This window comes from Protopterus annectens, chromosome 7.part0 (genome assembly GCF_019279795.1).
Source record: "Protopterus annectens isolate FY-2018-M chromosome 7.part0, PAN1.0, whole genome shotgun sequence".
In the NCBI taxonomy this organism is placed as follows: Eukaryota; Metazoa; Chordata; order Ceratodontiformes; family Protopteridae; genus Protopterus; species Protopterus annectens.
The window spans coordinates 1,394,904,021-1,394,923,164 of record NC_056739.1 but is presented as its reverse complement, the minus strand read 5'-3'; the positions used below and the strand labels follow the sequence as shown (position 1 = coordinate 1,394,923,164).

Sequence of the window (19,144 nt, the reverse complement as noted above, 5' to 3'; positions counted from 1 at the left end):
CCTAGTTTTCCAAGGAGATGGAAGGATGCTAAGGTAGTCCCATTGGGAGAGCCCTTGCAAAAATCATCCAGCACATAATGCCTACCAAAATGTGAACTTGTCAGGTCACTGCTTCACAAACATCCTGGGCAGAGACATTGTTAAATAAAGCTTAGGAGGTAGCTGCTGTCTGAGTGGAGGCACCTAGCAACCCCCTGCAAGTATGTTCCACACTTATAACAATCAGCTGAACAGTAAATTAACCATTTTCATAAGGTCCATAAGGAGACTGATAATCCTTGCCTACCAATAATTATGGATACAAACAACAGCTTACACTTCTTTGACGCACAGCAGTTCCACTAAGAAAACTCTAGGGTTATGTAGCATAAGTCAGCAAGTTTCTCAGTCATAACTGTACAGCAATGCACAACTTGCTGAATGGAGGATTCCTCAAATGAAGTAATTCTGCTCAAGGCTTTGCCAATGCCCAACGGTGCAGCAAGCCCAAAGATAACTCCTTGCACCCCTGACCTTAGTTAAGTTCTCTGCATGACAGTTGTGGAGGAGCTTGCCCCCATCCCAAAATGCTTCTTTTGTGTTAAAAGTACACTTATATCATTTGTTTACTAATTTTTCAAACTATCTGGGACCTTTACTGCAATATTTTGTACACTGTTATCTTGTCTAGAGAACATAGTGACAAGTGGCTGGACTGGCTAAAACCTTAAACATTTTTGTGACTATAGCGGGCATAAAAAGGATCCATTTTCATTGACACTCTATCCTAATAAAATACTATCTGGCTTAAAAGCACACTGAAGCCAGCACATGTAATTGATACTACAGCGTGTACATCCCAAGACACACATGCAGGTTTACTACAATCTAAGACTTGAACAGATGCAAAGTTGGTATCTTGGCTATAAGGTTAAGGCTCCAAACTGAGGTCAGGCAATGTTTGGGACATCTCTGAGGAATTGAACACTTGATGAAAATTCTGATTTCACAGTACTCTTTAGGAAAGGTTGACTGCAGGATCTGCACAACAACGGCACCCTGAATAGGCAGGCTAATAACGTACCTAAAAGTACAGTTGTGTATACTTACCATAAATGTAGATGTTCGAGTGTATTCACTGTTGCAGTCATTACATTTGGGTAATCTGCTGGCAGGTTGCCCTCAGTCGGCCTGATTAACAAAGTCTTGGGTCCTGCGTTGGTTGCTGTCCCTTCTTCCATGACGTCAGGTCGTCAGAGGTATAAAACATGCAGCTGACACCATTTTCATCAGTTTTTCTTGCCCCAGATGTCAGGTGCCTCCCAAATGGGGAGCAAAATATATATATATATATATATATATATATATATATATATATATATATATATATATATATACATGTAATTTTGTCTAGCGGGTGGGTAACCAGGACTGCAACAATGAATACACTCGAACATCTACATTTATGGTAAGTGTACACAACTGTACTATGTTCTTCATGTTTCACTGCTGCAGTCATTACATTTGGGTAGATCCCAAAGCTATGGTTGGGAGGATGGAATTATACAGCATTAGCAGCAGCTATAAGGCCCTGCAGGACAGCAGTGGCAAAGCCTGCTCTGGATTTAGAGAAGAGAAATGGTAATGTTTGGTAGACGTATGAATGGAGCTCCAGATAGCAGCTTCTAGAATGTCTCTGGTGGGAACCCCCTGAGAAAGGCTGCAGAAGTAGATGCAGCCCTGGTGGAATGGGATCTGATCCCCTTGGGGACAGGTTTACTATGATGCATGTAGAAGAAACAAATACAATGACTTATCCATTTTGAAATAGTCTGCTTTAAAATAGCCTTTCCCTCTGCCCCTGCAGCAAATGCCACCAGTAGTTACACAGGACAAAATCTCTAAGAAAATCTGAGCAAGTAGAATCTTAGTTGTCTGTGTACATCCAATGAATGCAGAATCCACTCCCCCTTGTTCTGTGGATTTGGGAAAAAAGTTGGCAGGTGAATGGTCTGGTGAAGAGCCACACTAGATACCACTTTAGGCATGAAGAATTGATTGGTCCTGAGTGACACCCTGTCCGGTAGAAAATAATAAAAGGCTCCACTGCCATGAGTGCCTGTAGTTCTGAAATCCTTCAAGCTGAAGTGACTGCAAAAAGAAAAGCTGTCTTCCAAGAGAGAAATTTTATGTCTGCAGTAGCAGCTGGCTCAAAAGGCAGTAGGGTGAGCTTTTCCAACACAAAATTGAGGTCCCATGCCAGAGTTGGTGCTCTCCTGGGAGGTCTTACATTTTTGGCCCCTCTGAGATACTGCTTTAGCAGGGGATGGGAAAAGAGAGGAGGCTCTGTGTTGTAATGAGCTGAAATGGCAGAGGCATGGATTTTTATGGAAGAGAAAGATAGGCCCTTGTGAAGCATCTCAGTTAAGTATTGCAGAATCTGAAGAATATTGGGCATTGCTGTGCTTATTCCTTGCGCCTGGTTCCAGGCACAGAATCTTTTCCATTTATCAGCATAAGATTTTCTAGTACTAGGCCTTCTAGCCTCCAAAATGACATCCATCACAGGTGTGCCGAGAGCTGTAACTGGTGAAATTAGTTGATTAGCCATGCTGCAAGATTCAGAGTTTGGAGCGGAGTATGCAGAATTTGATAGTTCTGCTGAGACAGTAGATAAGGTGTCTGAGGCAGGTACCACGGATGAAGGTGCGACATATTGCATAGGAGCGGGTACCAGTGTTGGCGAGGCCAGTCTGGAGCAATCAGAATCATTTTTGGTTTTTCCTGTCTGACTTTTAGTAATACCTTGGAGAGCAAAGGCAGATGGGGAAAGGCATTGACTCATAGGTTTTTCCAGCTGAAGGATAGAGCATCCACTTTCCAAGTTTTTTTGTGATGGCTTCTTGCGCAGAATTTGTCCAGCTGATAGTTTTGGGGTGAGGCAAAAAGAGCTATGTCTGGGCTCCCCCATTTGCGTGTCACCATGCTGAAGATTTGTGGATCTAGGTCTCCATTCGTGTTGGTCCATAAGATTTCTGCTTAGTTCGTCTACCACAGTATTTAGCTTTCCTGGCAGGAATTGAGCTTGTAGATGTATTTGGCAAGTCAAGGCTGTGTTCCACAAAGCCATGGCTAGTCTGCAAAGGGGGTAGGAATGGGTATCCCCCTGCTTGTTTATGTACCACATGACTGTGGTGTTGTCCATCTTTATCAGTAGTTGTCCTGGATGAAGAAAGTCCTTGAAGGCTGTCAGAGCATTCTGTACAGCTAGCATCTCCTTCTGGTTGATACGCAGGTGCATTTGATTTGGGCTCCATTCGCCCTGAATGCATCTCCCTGCTAGATGCACCCCCCCCCCATTCATAATCTGATGCGCCTGTAGTCAGGGTTTGGATGGCAGGGGGTGGAATGAATGGCAGTCCTTTGTTTTGGCGACCAGCCTCTGCCCACCATAGGAACTCTTGCTGCAGGCACGGAATGATAGGAATCATTGTTTCCAGGCTGTGACAAGGTCGACTCCATAAGCTTTTTAGGTACCAATGAAGTTTCCTCATATGCAGTCTTGCATATGGAATTAGTAGAATACAGGAAGCCATGAACCCCAAGGCCTACAGAATTTGTCTTGCAGATAACTTGGTTTTTGTGGCCATTTATTTGAAGTAAGTCGTCAATTGGATTTGTTTTTCTGGCATGAGGTAAGTCATCTGGGCAGTTGTATTCAAGCTTGCACCCAGGAATGTAATTATTTGAGAAGGTACCAGTTGTGAATTCTTTTCGTTTATGGTGTACCCTAGACAAATTACAAGCTTTTTTACAAATGCCAGATGCTGTAGAAGAGTGTCCTTGTTTTCTGCCTGAATTAGACAATCATCCAGATAAGGATAAATTTGAATGTTTGTCTGCAAAATGCAATTACTGGTGCCAGGCACTTTGTGAAGACCCTGGGTGCAGTAGATAAGCCAAAGGGCAGTGCAGAGAACTGGTAATGCAAACAGCCTGCTTTGAAGCGGAGGTATCTTCTGCAAGATTCTCTGATTGGGATATGCAGGTAAGCCTCTTTTAAGTCTAGAGCTACCAACCAAGCATCCTTGCCCAGCATAGACAGTAACTGTTGTAGAGTCAGCATCTTGAATTTTGGAATGTCCAGGAATGTGTTAGAATGGATAAGGTCCAGAATTGGACGCCATGATTTGTCTTTCCTGGGTACCAGGAAAAGTCTTGAATAAAAACCTTGTCCCTTTTCCTCTTCTGGTACTGGTTGAATAGCCCCCCATATTCATGAGGGACATAACTTGCTTCTGGGCCTCTGCCCATTGATTTGGAGGCAGATCTGGTCATCTGTTTGTGATTGGCAACGTGTGGAAATGAAATCTGTATCCCTGGGATACTACATTTAGAACCCACTTATCCTGGGTAATTAGATGCCAATTTTGTGCATGAAGTGCTAGTTTTCCCCCCAAAGGGGCTGCCAAAAGATAAGTGCTTGGAGATGGCAGAGGAAAGTCATTGAGATGGTTTACCGTAGGGAGGTGCTTTGCTACTTCGAGATTTGGAGGTGGAGGCACCCCATTGTTTTGTTCTGTAAGTACCTTGTGACTGAAACCTGGAGCCTTTAGAGTGTCTGGGTTTGACCTGTGCAGCTCTGGTGGGTACTGGAAAGGACCAATTCTTAGTAGGCCAGTGCCTACGGGTGGCTGCACTTATAGGAAATATTTTACAGTTTGCATAGATTTAGCTTTGTCTTCCATTTTTTCAAAACTTCTTCTGCCTTATTACCAAATAGACTGTCCTGTTGTAAAGGAGCATCCAACAATTTTGCTTTAACATGATCAGGTAGATTTTGCTCCTTGAGCCAAGCATGCCTTCTTATCACAGATCCAGTTACAGCACCCCTGCAAGAGGCCTCCAAGGAATCAAAATCACATTAAAAAGTATGCTTTCCAACTTGTTCAGCTGAATGCAATAAATCCTGTAACTCTTATTTTCCACACAGTCAGAAATCAACATAATTTTCTGTTTAAGTAAGCTCATGACATGTTGCTGATATTTAAACATATGAAATTGACAGTTTAAAGCCCGGATTGCCAAGGTTGCAGGCGTGTAAACCTTCTTACCCCATCTATCCAGCGCCCTGGAGTCTCTACCAGAAGGGGTACGATTTTTAGCAGTAGAAGCCTTAACACCCTTGAGATCCTGAGAAATGGTTTCAGGGTCAGCAGTAGGGTTTTTAAAAAGGAATTTGTGGGAGTCAGGAACCCTGTAATATCTGTCTGGTTTACTAGGAGCCGGAGGCAGGGAATTAGGAGCAATGCTGGATTCTGAGAAAACATCATCAACAATGTCTGGAACAGGAGGAAGGCCTATGCTGAGGAAGAAGAAGAAAATCCTTAAGCCTCTTTTTAGATTCTGAAAAATCCTGACTCTCCGAATGAAAATGTTCCCTTAAGGTATGCAAAGTTTCTCCAAAAGAAAAATCTTCAGGAGGAAAAGCAGAAGGAATGGATTCTTCTGCATCAGAGTCCTCATAAGGTGGAATAGACAATTCCTGATCAGAAGAAATGGAAACCTGATCTGAAGATTTATAATCAGTGCCTTGCCTAGGCTTCTTAGCAGGAGGGGGTTGGGAACCCCTGATCAAGGTAATTAAATCCTCAGCCATTTTGATCATTTGTTTTTCAGGCATAGAGGCCTGTGCACGTGGCCCAAGCATCAGTTTGTTAGGCAAAGAAGTTGGTTTTGGCTTAGGTTTTGAAGATGGCGTCGGTTTAATATGCAAATCTTTAGGCTTGAAAACACCCTCAGAAGTCGGTGCCTGCTCAGCGGCTCCGGACCCATCTAAGGTAGAGACATCCATGGGTTCAATACTTAAAGTGCCTCGTGGCATACCAGACTCCGTATGGGTCTCAGTAGAGGCCTGAGAATCAAAAGTAGCGAGTATCAGGGGCTGTGAACCGGCGACTGGCTTAGGAGAAGCTTCGTCGGTTTTGGACCTCGACGGTCTGTCTCTGTCTTTTTCTTTGCGTTTTTTTGTGTATTCCGGTAGTGGATTGCTAAACGACGACATTTCTGGATAGTTAAATCTTGAGCCAAAATATTTAGATGCAAAAATATACCGACGCTTAATAGTGCGTTGGTTAAATTTAGCACAAAACCACAGCAAGACACGTTGTGGTCAGGGCCTAGGCAAGGAATACAGTACAAATGAAAATCCTTATGAGGTATTTGCTTCCCATAAGTAATACAATTATTAACTTTTACTGACATCGGTAAGGAGCAAGAAAAAGTTTCCCCAATGGGGTACTTAGCTTTAGGTTGAAGACTTCGGTTCTGAAACTCGAAAACGAAAATTTCAGGAGTCGGCCGACCAGCATTTGTGAACGGCTTCTGCTTCGGGCACCGCGTGGCAAGAAAGACTGATGAAAATGGCGTCGGCTCCATGTTTTATACCCCTGACGACCTGACATCATGGAAGAAGGGACAGCAACTGACGCAGGACCCAAGACTTTGTTAATCAGGCTGACTGAGGGCAACCTGCCAGCAGATTACCCAAATGTAATGACTGCAACAGTGAAACACGAAGAACATCTTGATAAATGAAAAGGCTAAACCTGACATATACAGAGACTGAAAATTTTCAAAGAAATACACAACCAAACAAGAACTAATATTAAGGTTTCTTTCCTGGCCTCAAACTTCATACATTTTCCACTTGCTTAAGTATGTCATTGTAGAAGGCTTCCTTGAGTCTTTTAAATTTTATGTGACTATATCAGAAAGAAGGTGCCTATTGATTTAGGTAAATCATGTTGGGGATGCAGTACAACATCCATGCAAAGTGGTATCAATATCCATGGTCTTCTATGACAATCTAAGGGTCTGAAAACGAGTTGAAACTAGTAATATTATCTTGCTTTATCAATTTTTTTCTAGATTAAGGGAAACAGGTAAAAGTAGAGGCAGAGGACCATGGTATTATATGATAAAAAAGCCCAGTCTTCAGTGCTTGATGCTGGGGGTCTCAGACACATTTTTTGAAAGCAGTACCCATCAGGCATCCAGCAAAGCACAAGTTTTGATTTGTTCACTTCTAAACTTATGACAAACTGCAGTGCTAACCAGAATGTGCACATTTCTCTATGCAGCACATGGCTGTTTTGCTGTTGCTCAAAATATGAACAAAGCTTGGAGACATGTGTTCTTGAAAACCCTTCAGCACCAACCAAAACATGTACATCTCTTCAGTACATATATGCTGGACTTCTAAAAGGGGCTGGCACTCTGGTGTCTTCACAGGTATTCTCTAATGCATAAATAGTAATGGTCTGAGTTTGTGATAATCTGCCCAGAACTGACTTACCTAGCTCCACTTGGTTCTAAATGCCCACTGAATCTTTTTTTGATGTGCTATTTTGTGAATGGGACTACAAGTTCTGTACAATTAAATGCAGAACCCTTTCTCTTTTGTGGTGGTCATATCCTCTTGAAGAAATGTTTTCCACAGGCTGCCTCCTCCTCTGAAACCTGTCCAGTGGAAAAAAAAAACTTTTGAGGTATGGCTTGTGCTGCATTTTTCAGAAATTAAGTAATTGGATAAGAGATTGTTAAAACTTTCCCAATAGTTTGGAATAAACCTAAAGAAAGAGAGGGAATCTGTTCCAAAGGTCTGCTGGGAAGAGAATCGGCTACATATCAATAGGTATTTTCAGATTACTTAATAATAAAGTAACAGATGTCAGTCTGCACTGTTTGACTCCGGCATTCCTGTTTAATGCTGCAAAGACTGAAAGACTGCCTTTTTGTCAAATGAAACTTTTTTTTACAGACTCTTGGATGCCAGTTCTATATCCTTTCATGCAGGAGCAACTAAATCGGTTTACCATTCAAAAGCAGTATACTCAGGTTTCTAGAAAGAAGGAAGTACAGGGAACTGAAATTAACTCTACTGCATACCCTAGGATGACCCATTTGAATGACAGACATTTTCTCTGATGTGGCAATAAAAATAACTCTTCCCAAAGAACCACTGGAAAAGAGGAAAGGAGATATTTATTCAGAAAACAGGCTTCTAAGATGCCTACCTAGCATCCCTTTCTTGTTATCTTTTGCTTTCTGAAAATGTTTTGACTCGATAGTAGTGCCTAGGAGGTAATTAAATGGGTCTTTAAAAGGTTTTCTAAAGCCAGACAGTTTTAATGTGTTTGTTCTGTATGGCAATTAAAAAGCAAGCATCTGCTCTGGTGATATTAACTTCTAATGCAGGCACCCTCACAGCAGGTTCTAAAGCATTATGTTTATATTTCTTTGTGTGGCCACCTAATTTGGGCAATGTCTTATTTAATTTGGATTTTGTTTTTACTGCTCTACTGTAAAAGGTGTGGCCTCTATGTTTTATTTTACTCATATGTTAGCAAGGTGTGTCCCCTAAAGACAACCCAGAAACAATGCCTGTTTAATTGATTTCCAACCCACGACAACAAGATAACACTTATTAGCAGCTCATTGCTTTAAATTTCTACTCGAAACTGCTAAACCTAAGTTCCAGGATGGAGCCCTAGTGCAAACCAGAGCCTGGTGATTCAGCCGTAAGACTTCTTATTCACAGTTCAAAGGTCAAGATTTCAAGCCTAACCTCCACTCATGATATGGGTGAAATCTGCATGTTCTTATCTTGTCTGAGTGGGGTTTATTTAGTACTCCAGATTTCTCCCCTTACAAAAAGTTGTTTGAATGGTTGCAGTAATCAGTCCAAACATTTTTGTATTTGCCCTTGTGGCCCTAGTCATTGAAGTGGGTCATTTGTTTTATAGTTATAGTTTTCAATCAAACTATAAAATGACATTGTGTGTCTCAGGGCTTCTGAAAAAAATGCACTCCATACAAAAAAGCACAGAGAATTTATTATCTTCAGCCACTTCTTTAAAAGATGGTGGGTCAACAACAGCACTATCGAATTAATCCTCTCCAGATCCTTCTGTAGTTATTTCTTTTCCACTTTTAAAGGCACAGCCTTCTTCTGCAAGAACAGCAGAACGTTAAGATGAAGGAGCAAAAAAGTTTCTTAATTTCAGTCAGAGATACTGTTGGCAAATGTCCTGATTTTATTTTCAGGAATAATATGAATATGAAAAGGTTATTACGTTATGGCCCTAAAAATTTTGTCTTGAGCTAGCAATGAGAAGGGGCACTTTTCCATGTAATAATTGCAAAGCCTATTCTCCCATTGCCCTAGATACTCAATTTATTCATCCAGTGACTGGACGTGTTTTTTTCACCTAGGTTTATGGCGACTTGTAGGAGTATTAAACTTAGTCTATTTAGCAACATGTTGTACATGTGAATGTTTTTATTTGGGAAAGACTACACTACACGCCAGCTAAGAGAATGCATATAGAGCATCTAGGTAATATTCGTAATAAAACTCTCACCAATGCCCTAGCTAATCATGCAAATTTGTCAGGACAATGTTTTTTAGTTTCGGGTTTTACAACTAGTTTCACCTAGTAATAGAAGGGGTGATACCAACAATCAAGTGGAGATGCTGGAGGTAAAATGGATTGTATCCTTACAAGCACATAAGATTCCAGGTTTAAACTCTGGTATTCCTCTTAGACCTGCCTTAAATAGGAGGCAGTGACTTTTGTTTAATTGATATAATTATTTTATTGACAACAGTTGCTGATTGGTTATAATTTATTTTATATTCAATGTGTTTTGTGTTGATTTTACTCTTCTACTTGGATCTGATGAAGCAGTAACCCCGTGAAAGCGCTAATCCTTGTCAATAAACTGTTTTATTATATACATTTTTGGTGGCTGTGTTGCTGAGCTCACTTTTTCATTTATTGTTTTTTTATAGTGTGAGCAATCTTCAGTAGTTTAGTATCGCTTTTTTTGCTATTGTAATTACTACTAAGAAAACAATTTTCACAGGACAGGAATCTGATATCTGCCAATGTAGTATTTTCAAAACATAGGTTCAGAAGTCCAGATGCTTATTATGCTAACTGACAAAGAGATCAATAAGTCAGTTTCTTAATTTCAGTCAGAGGTACTGTTGGCAAACGTCCTGATTTTATTTTCAGGAATAATAGAATGTCAACTACATCAGAGTAGTGGAGAGAGGCTAACATCATCTCTCATTAAGTAGATGTTTCTCATATATATCCAAGGGGAAAATTTGTGATCACCCATCCAGTCATCCAGACTGTTTTTTTTTGAAGGATGCAATGGAAATACTCTGCTTGACAGAACACTATGTTAGATTAAGTACTTGTCAACCCAACTGATGTTGCTGATGTATGACTGTAGGTTTAGGCCTCGACAGCAGGTGTCTGCTTTTCCGTTGGTTCCATTATGGCAAAGAAGTTTAAAAGACTTCTTAAAAAAAAAAACGTTAATTCTCAGTCTTTCACATCATAAACAGCTAAGAAGAGATCATCCCTCTAGAGTGTGTACAACATGGGCCATAGGAGTAACAAGTAGTTAAGGGCAGGTAAACCCACAATCTTTTTGATGAGGAAACACTGACATGTCTCAAGCTGGTTTAGGTGCTTAGTGAGGTACATGACACAGGAGCAATGCATTCAATAATGATGGGCCTAATAAGGGGAGCAACATGAAAGTACAACTTTAGTGGACTTTGAGGAGAGATCACAAAGGATGACCAAAGTCCCTTCTGTGAAAACCCATCCAACCAACCCTTCAACCGGAGTGCAAGGCAGAACAATTTTCTAACCATCACAGAAACATGACAGTCAAAGGAGAGTCTACATTATCAACAATTTCCAAAGCCCAGATGACTGTGTTTAGATTTAAATGGATTCTTACCTACACAAATAAGGAGTAGTGATGCTAGGTTTACCAAAGTATGCTGAACTTCTTGGCATTATGAGTAAGCCTAACACATCAAGGACTTGCTCGATCTAGCCCTTGATACAGAAAAGGAATATCAGAATGGAATTTGATAACATCCAGTTTGCAATCATCAGCAAACTTGATTCAACAAAGTCCACTGATATTAGCCATCGTGCCAAAGAGAAGTATGTCAAAGAGGAGAAGACCAAAACAAAGCCTTCTGAGACACCACTTTTGGCAGATTTCTGTCTAGAGCAAATACATCAACCTTAATAGTATGGATTCTGTCAAACAGCTAATTACATATCCTGCAAACTATTTGTGAAGACTGCCAGCCTAGCTAGATTGAATTTTCACCACTAGCACCAGTGAGGGGCATCCACATTGGGAAGGGTAACAAGTACACACACATTAAAGTACACTTTCCCTTAAGAGCACACACAGATAACAATCAGTCTGGGGCTGGTTTCTTCCTTTCTCTCCAGATCCCCAAAAAGACTCCCCCCTGGCACAGATATAGGGTCCAGATCTCAGCCTAGTGGTCAAGCTCAAACCTCCATCACCCTCTCTGTCCAGCCAGTGCTTTGTGCCCTTGCACAAGTAGCTGACACACACACACACACACACACACACACACACACACACACACACACACACACACACACACACGCGCTTGAATATATGAGTTATATACAAACACTCCTGTGGAAGGCTGGCACAAGTTCTTCAGCTATGCCCCTTCCTGCCAATCTATAAGGTAGTACCAGCTGCTACCAACCACTAATATCAGCTACTAAAAAGGCCCTTACCAAAGGGTGACCAATTTCACTCTGTAATATTACTGATATCCAAATAGTGTGACTGAGCAACAAGACTATTGGAGTGGCTTTCTAGAGTATTACTATATACATGCAATGTACTCTAGAGCTTAAATCTCTACATAAAACAGCCACAGTTGAAAGCTTTAAAACATATTTAATAAATAAAAACACAAGACAAGGTTTCTTACTACACAGTGCTAGTCAAGAGTTCAGACATCACAGGAAAATGCTTAAAATAATACTGTATGATAGTTCTGACATAAACACAGAAAACAGCTAGACTAAACTTACTATTTTCTATCTTTTCCCAAGAACAATCACAGTTCTAAATAAACTTACATATAGAGTAAAAGCAGAGTACTGGTGTGTGGTTGTCCACTTTAGACAAAATCCAAAATGCTCTCTCTCTCTCTCTCTCTCAGACAGTCTTTTAAATTTATAATACATCACTGCTGACTCATTTTAGATTACATCATTCTTCTCTGGTTCTCAGGCTAACACAAACTCAGAGTTTAACATAACTTTGATCTTTTACCTGGTCAGGAAACCACAGCAATTAAAGACATTCTATATGTAAAATCTAGCAATTAACCCTGGTCTTAAAACAATAGAAAGAATCTGCTGGTCCAGACATCACGGCTCTGAGTTTGAGATCAAACAGTCATACAATGCTTGACTTATCAGTATTCTTACAGCAGAGTGCAGTTGTTACATTTTTGATGTTCAACATTTAACATATTTTTTTTACATTTAAGAGAACAAGCCTGTGGCTTATATTAATATTTGCAAATGACAAAATTATCTACAAAATTCTATCTAGCTAGGCTGCTAGCCTTCACGCTGTTTGTGGGTTAATGTTGAACTGGAAGAATTTGTCAATAATGCCAACACAGAGGATAAATAAGAAGGTTTTGGCAAGGTCCAGGTGGGCAGTGTGAACCATATGGGTCTTATCCATTCCCTCAAAAAACTTTTCAAAGAACTCAGACAGAATTAGCAGGCATGATCTGCCTTTAAAAGAGCTGGAATGGTGGTGTGTCCTGGGACATTAGGTCACATACATCATTCTTTATTAGATCGAATACAAACATGTTTCAAAGTGTAGCAAATACTACAAGTGAGACTAACAGGCCTGCAATTCTCTGGGAAAGTTGAGGGACCACTTTTATGCAAGAGCACCACAACAACTGTTCACCTCCTCTTGGTAATGTAAGCAGTAGAGAGACTCAGGCTGAAGGGCTGGTAGATGGGTTTTGCTAGAAGACACTAAACTCTACTTAGAAGACATTCTTGGATATTGTTTGGATTTATGAAGTGTCACGTTTAATTCTGAAAAGTGCTAAATAGACTTTTTCTAAAGTGAGAGAGAATGGGGAAAGATGTGATGGATGATGTGTTAGGAGAAGTTGAATAGAAGTCATCTGCAGGAAACTTACAATATTCTCAGGGTCAGAGACAGAGTACCATTACATTTCAGTACATTATTTTTAAGCTTAGAGTTGTCGCCTCACAGTAAGACGCTGTCCGGTTCGATTCTCAGCTAGAGCGTCTTCTGCGTGGAGACATGCATGAATGGGCGTACCTTTGTTGAAGGTTGTGCGTCAGGGCTGGTAACTTGGCACATAAAAATCAACTACCAATCATTAGCGGACCGGAGTTCCGCTGTGGCGACCCCTAACCGGGAAAAGCTGAAAGATACAACAACAACATTTTTAAGCTTAACATAGCTGAAGAAGGCCTTCTGGTTTTCTAATACAATCGTAAGTTCAAAAAAGGTGTTACTCTTTTTAAAACTTAGTTTGAGTTACTTACTTAACATTTTTAACATTTTTAAATCTTTTTTATAAAGGTGAACTAGAGATATTTTAGAGATGACCAGGAAGTTTTTCTTTTCTTATTCAGTTCTATCATATGGATTTAGTTTTAACTTAATAAGCTTATATTTGGGACCAGTACAGATGCCTCAATATATCAAAGGAGCAAAACTGAGAGGAATAAGTATTATCCTCAGGTACAAGGTTTACAGGGAAGTCATACCATTTGTGATAATCAGCAAGATTAGTAATGAATAAATAATTGGTTTTGGACTAATACAAAGGAGCTATCATATGCAAAGCATATTTCCAGGGAGAGGGTCACAGCAAAATTGTCAGAATTGGCTAGGAAAGGGACAGCAAATGGGAGAAACATTTGTGAGGACAAGAGCAACATGATTAAAGCCTCTAGTGTGCAGAAGGACAGTTTAAATACACTGGTATTTACAAAGTCCTGAAATCTCTAGGCAGGTTTGTTGCTAGTAATACATATTCAGCAGTTTGCATGTGGATAATTTAGAGTCACTCGTACAAAATAATGTGGTTTTATGGTTAACTTTTCAAACTGGTTACGTTGCCTGTTCTGAATGGGTCACTGATGGAATTTCTTAATTAGCTATAATGTGCAAAGTAATTTTACTAAGTAGAAGGTTAACTAGTTCCAGATTTGTATCATGAGGAATCTGGTGACAGACACGGAGATTTACTATTAACACAGACAATCCCTGCAACTGCCAGTGGAAATGAATGCATAGTGGGCAATGTACCCTGGAACAGAGGGAGTGATAGCCCTACACTGGAAACATGGGTAGCCACTAACCAACATATTAGACAGTATGGTAAATCTGAAGGGTGAAAGAAACTGGCCATCCTTGGTAAAACGGAGGTGTCCGCCAACATCATCATCCCATGCAGACATATACACTGCATACCTCTAGAACGACACCAGTTTACCAGCCAGTTACCTTATCTCTGAATTTAGGCATCATTCTTAACATTTTGTACATCACACTTTAAAATGTAACATGAGTTCACATTCATTAACAGAAATCAAACAGCAATAACAGTTTCCAATATCTTCATGCAGTATAAAGAGGCTTAATTTTTACCATAGTCATTCACTCTAACACTACATAAATTGCTCAATTCCTACCTACCCTTACACCTCACTCCTTCTCACAAGCATTATTATGGTGCACTATTCCCAAAAATCCATTTATTTCTATGACATTGCTCCTTCTCCTTTTTTAAAGATCCTACCTCCACTTTTTTTTTTAATTTATTTACAATATTTAAAAGTTCCATTACTGTCAGTTTATATGTTTAAAAAAAGTGTTTACAAAATGGAAATAATCAGCCAATAAACTAAGCAAGGCCTTACTATGACTATGCAATTCAAATTATAATATCCCAGCTCAAATGAATAATTTCATTAGTCACTGCCATTTGTCCCCCCCCAACAGTTATAGCAAAGTACTCTATAGGGAATTTTTAAAACCTGCTAACTTAAATTCTTGAAACAAAAATATCTGTGCAAACACTTCTATGCAAAAATCCTAAACATGTTTTACTTTGTTGCATACTTGGGAGCCTTACAGGTTTATTCCTATTGTTCTTTTGTAATTTGCCTTTTTGTTCTCTTTTCCAGGCAGTTCTAACTTCCTATGACTGATTCTTATAGTAATTATGCACTATTTTAAATGCCTGATTGTAACAGCATCTTCTGTTCTAGAAATACTTACCAGAGCTGCTCTTTCACTTTATACTCACCTGCCCCTTTCTCTTTACATATACCATTGTCATTCCCTGATAATGAAGACAATCTCCACTCTGCAGTACAAACTCCTGCTTAACTCTACCCCACTCTGTACCTTAGTTCTTTTACAGAACTTCATCCAGCAAATTCCAGCTCCTCCTTGCCCATTTTCTATGCTTTTAATTATGCACATCCCTAAGGATAATCTTTTTCCATTCCTGTGCTGGATTACTTCTCAGAATACTTCCTGTTGCTTTACGAATAGAATATTCTTTATGTTTGTTTCCAATCTCCTTAACAACTTGCATCTGAAATGTTAGTTTCTCTCTCAAGCTCTTACCGGTTTCATCTTCATCATTTCCACTTTGGTTTGTCATCTTCTGCATAATGTACGTATAGGAGCCTTAACTGTGTAGTTTTAAAGTACCACTTCAAATCAGGAAACCCAAAGCCACCTTGTTCTATGGGAAAAATGAACTTACACCTCCTAACTCTTGCCCTCTTCTGCTCCCAAATAAATCCCTTCAACTTATTAACTGTCATCTTCAACTTCTCTGGTTGATAAAAATATACCTGACCAATGCGTAAGACTAAACATGTTTCTACATATCCTTAGCTGTTTTAGAGTCCTTTTTAATCCAAACGCCCAAGTACTACATCTCATCTCATCTCCATGTGTACGGGTATTGCTGAGAAAAATTCATTCAAGGGTTCACAGTTAACCATACAACTTAATTTCATTTAGTTTATGTCCTGAAATTACTTAAAACTCTGTCAAAATGTTCTACAACACAGAATGCCTTTTCTGGATTTATTCATGTGAAAATAATATCATCTGCAAATAAAGATATTTTTTTCTTTGATTACCCAATCAGTTATATCTTTGAAATGTCTGGCAGTTGGCTTAGAGGGCTGTTCTTGCAGTCCAGTGGTACAAGGCTTGATTCTTGCAGCCTACATTGCCTAACTATGCGACTCTGAGCAAGTTACTTAATGAGACACTGCCCCCGGGGCAGAGTCTGAAAAAGGTTCATGGAAATCAGTGTTCTACTCCAGAAAACAAATACAAAACAAAATAAAATAAATTTGTGAATCCCTTATTTTCTTTGATAACTGTTCTAAATTTAAAGTAAATAACAGTGACAGGGAAAAAAAAAAAGATCAGATCAAATACAACTTGCCAGAGAAGAGCCCTCCCACCTTAATCCTGGTCTCGGACTTTTCACATATCCTGTTCATTAACCCTATTACTCTCACAGGGAATGTGAATGCTACCATTGTGCTACTCATAAAACCCCATCTGACTATTGACTGCTTTCTAAGCGTAGTCTCTCATAATCAAAATGACATATGTTCCCATATATCAACAGAAAAACAAAGTGATATTTCTCACTGTTTTCATACGTCACAAATAGGTGTTTTAATCGTTATTAATTCCATCATTACATAAACTGCTCAATTCCTGCCACCCTTTAAAACATAGCTTCTAAACATTATTCTGCATGTACTGTTCACAAATATTCAGTTTACTGCTCTGCAATTTACTCCTTCCACTTTCGAAAGCTCTCACATCCAGTTCTTTTTTTTGCCTTTACAACATTTTTAAAACATCTTTATAGGACTATGGGAAGTTACTAGGCTAATGGCCCTAGGGGCCTTACAAGTTCTTACTCTTATTTCCATGATCAGCGTCTATTTCCCCTGTCCAAGAGGGACGCAGGTGGAACCCCCAGGGTGAATTTACTGTCACCCATCAAATCGTCCAGATTACGTTTGAAGAGGACCAATGGTGCGCTCTGTTTGACATGAAGTGGGAGTCTATTCCACAGGAGTGGTAACTTCTGGGAGACAAATCTGTCCCTCCAGCAGGATTTACTAATGTGACATATCAGATTAAGGTCTTTAGAGCAAGTAACCCATGTACCATTTGACTTACGGATATGCAGCATTTCCAATAAAACAGGGTCAGAGATTGCCTTGTATGCAAGGCAGAGATCGCTTCTGAGTAGTCTGTATGAAACAGAATAAAATGACAGCGACTTCAGACAATCCACATAGGACAGATGCTGAAGCCCTTGAAATTTCCTTGTGAGGAACCTTTGTGGTCTCCCCAATTGCTGCAGCTGCTTGGAAATGCACATATCAAAGGGGCACTGTACTCAATTACTGGCCTGATGAGGAAGAGTACAGGGAGGTCATAACTTATTTTTTTCTGGAGGCAATGCCCTTACTTATGAGATGAGCAATACAGAATGCCCTTCTTACCACTATGGAGACATGGTGGTCAAAGGTAAGGCTGCCGTCAACCTGTGTGCCCAGATCTCTCACCACTGAGTGTGTACTTAAGGTGTTGCTATTGATGTGGTAGTTAGCAAGGACATCACTTTTACCAAAAGGGATGATAATACATTTTTTCCAATGAGTTTAAAGCCATGACTCAGGCACCAATTGTTTGTGTAAGACCCTCTTGTAGGATGTTGACATCATTTGGAGATGATTACCGCTCCCAGTTTGCAGTCATCAACAAAAACTTTGTCAGCCACAGACCTTTAGTTTATGCTTGTACTTTGCAGAAATAGATTCCAAACAGTAGAGGTCCAAGGACTGATCCCTGTGGAACACCACTAGTTACAGGTCTGCTGTTGGAGGGGGCTTCCCTATTTTCACTATGTGTGTTCCATCAATGAGCCAATTAGCAACCCATCTAATGATATAAGGGTCAATACACAGCTGGGTGAGTTTGTCGATACCAGAGTGAGGGATAGTGTCAAAAGCCATGGCCAGGTCTAGGTAGGCTCTATGCACAGATTTCCCCTTGTCCAGGGCCTTTGTGACTGTCTCAAAGAAGTCCACCAGGTTTAACAGGCATGACCTCCCTTTGACAAATCTAAGCTGAGTAGGGTCATCTGTTTGGAGATTACCTATACCTTTGCTAATAAGGTCCATGATGATTCACTCCATGGCCTTGCAGATAAGGCTATTCAGGCTAATAAGTCTATAGTTCTCAAGGTCAGTGGAAGCACCACCTTTGTGCAAGGGAATAATGGTGGCCATTCAGCTGGGACGAAGATGGTGCTTAGACTATGACTGAAAAGAGTACCAATGGTGGTGCTAATTCTTGTTGCAGCCTATATAGGAAGCACCCTGGGATGTAATCAGGTCTCAGAGATGCTGTGTTTGTGGGCTTAGAGAGGGAGTTTACAACCTGCTCTTTAGAGATGCAAGGTAGGGATGTCATGGGGTACGTGTGGTGGGGACAGGGGAGTGAAGTTTTTACAGAACCTGTTGGCCAACAGGTTAGCTATGTCCACAGGCTCAGTATATGTGGTATCATTAACTACCAGTTTGGTACAAATCTGGGCCTTTCCTTTTTGGTTACGGATGTAAATAAAGAATACCTTATGGTTGTTCTTAGTTCAGGAATCTAAATTTGGATTTGTAGTTTGCTTTGGAGGACTTCACAAGAAGTATTATTTGCTTGTTTAAACTGAGGAAGGAGTGTTTCCAGTTTAGGGCTCACTCTCTCTTACTCTTAGACAGCAATTTCTTCCTCTTGTAAAGCCTGTTAATGGCAGTTGTCTCCTCCTTGAGGAGCTTGTTTTGGTCCTATCAGGTATGGCCGAGTCGATGCAGTTATACAGGTGTATGTATAAAGCACTGGTGTACAACTCGGCATAGTTGCCAGTTCTGTCGAGGGGGGGGTGGTGCAGTGAAGCTATTTACACCATCCCGTAAGATATTATAATCTGCTTTGGAAAAATTTTTTAGTTTAGTTGCTGCTGGGGGGGGGGGGGGGATCTGTTGTGATATTTACTTCAAATGGGACTGATTTGTGGTCAGATCTCACCAGGGAAGACATCACAGTGAGGGTGCGACACTGGTTCCCCATATTGGTGAGCACCAGCTCCAGGATGCTGGCA

At 40.3% G+C, this 19,144-nt stretch overlaps 1 protein-coding gene across 2 annotated transcripts in view; it reads right to left on the bottom strand.

Annotated features, from left to right (window-relative positions):
- Nucleotides 1-19,144, bottom strand: part of ATXN7 (ataxin 7) — a 1,461,623-nt gene that overhangs the window by 1,371,358 nt on the left and 71,121 nt on the right. The window lies entirely within an intron of this gene.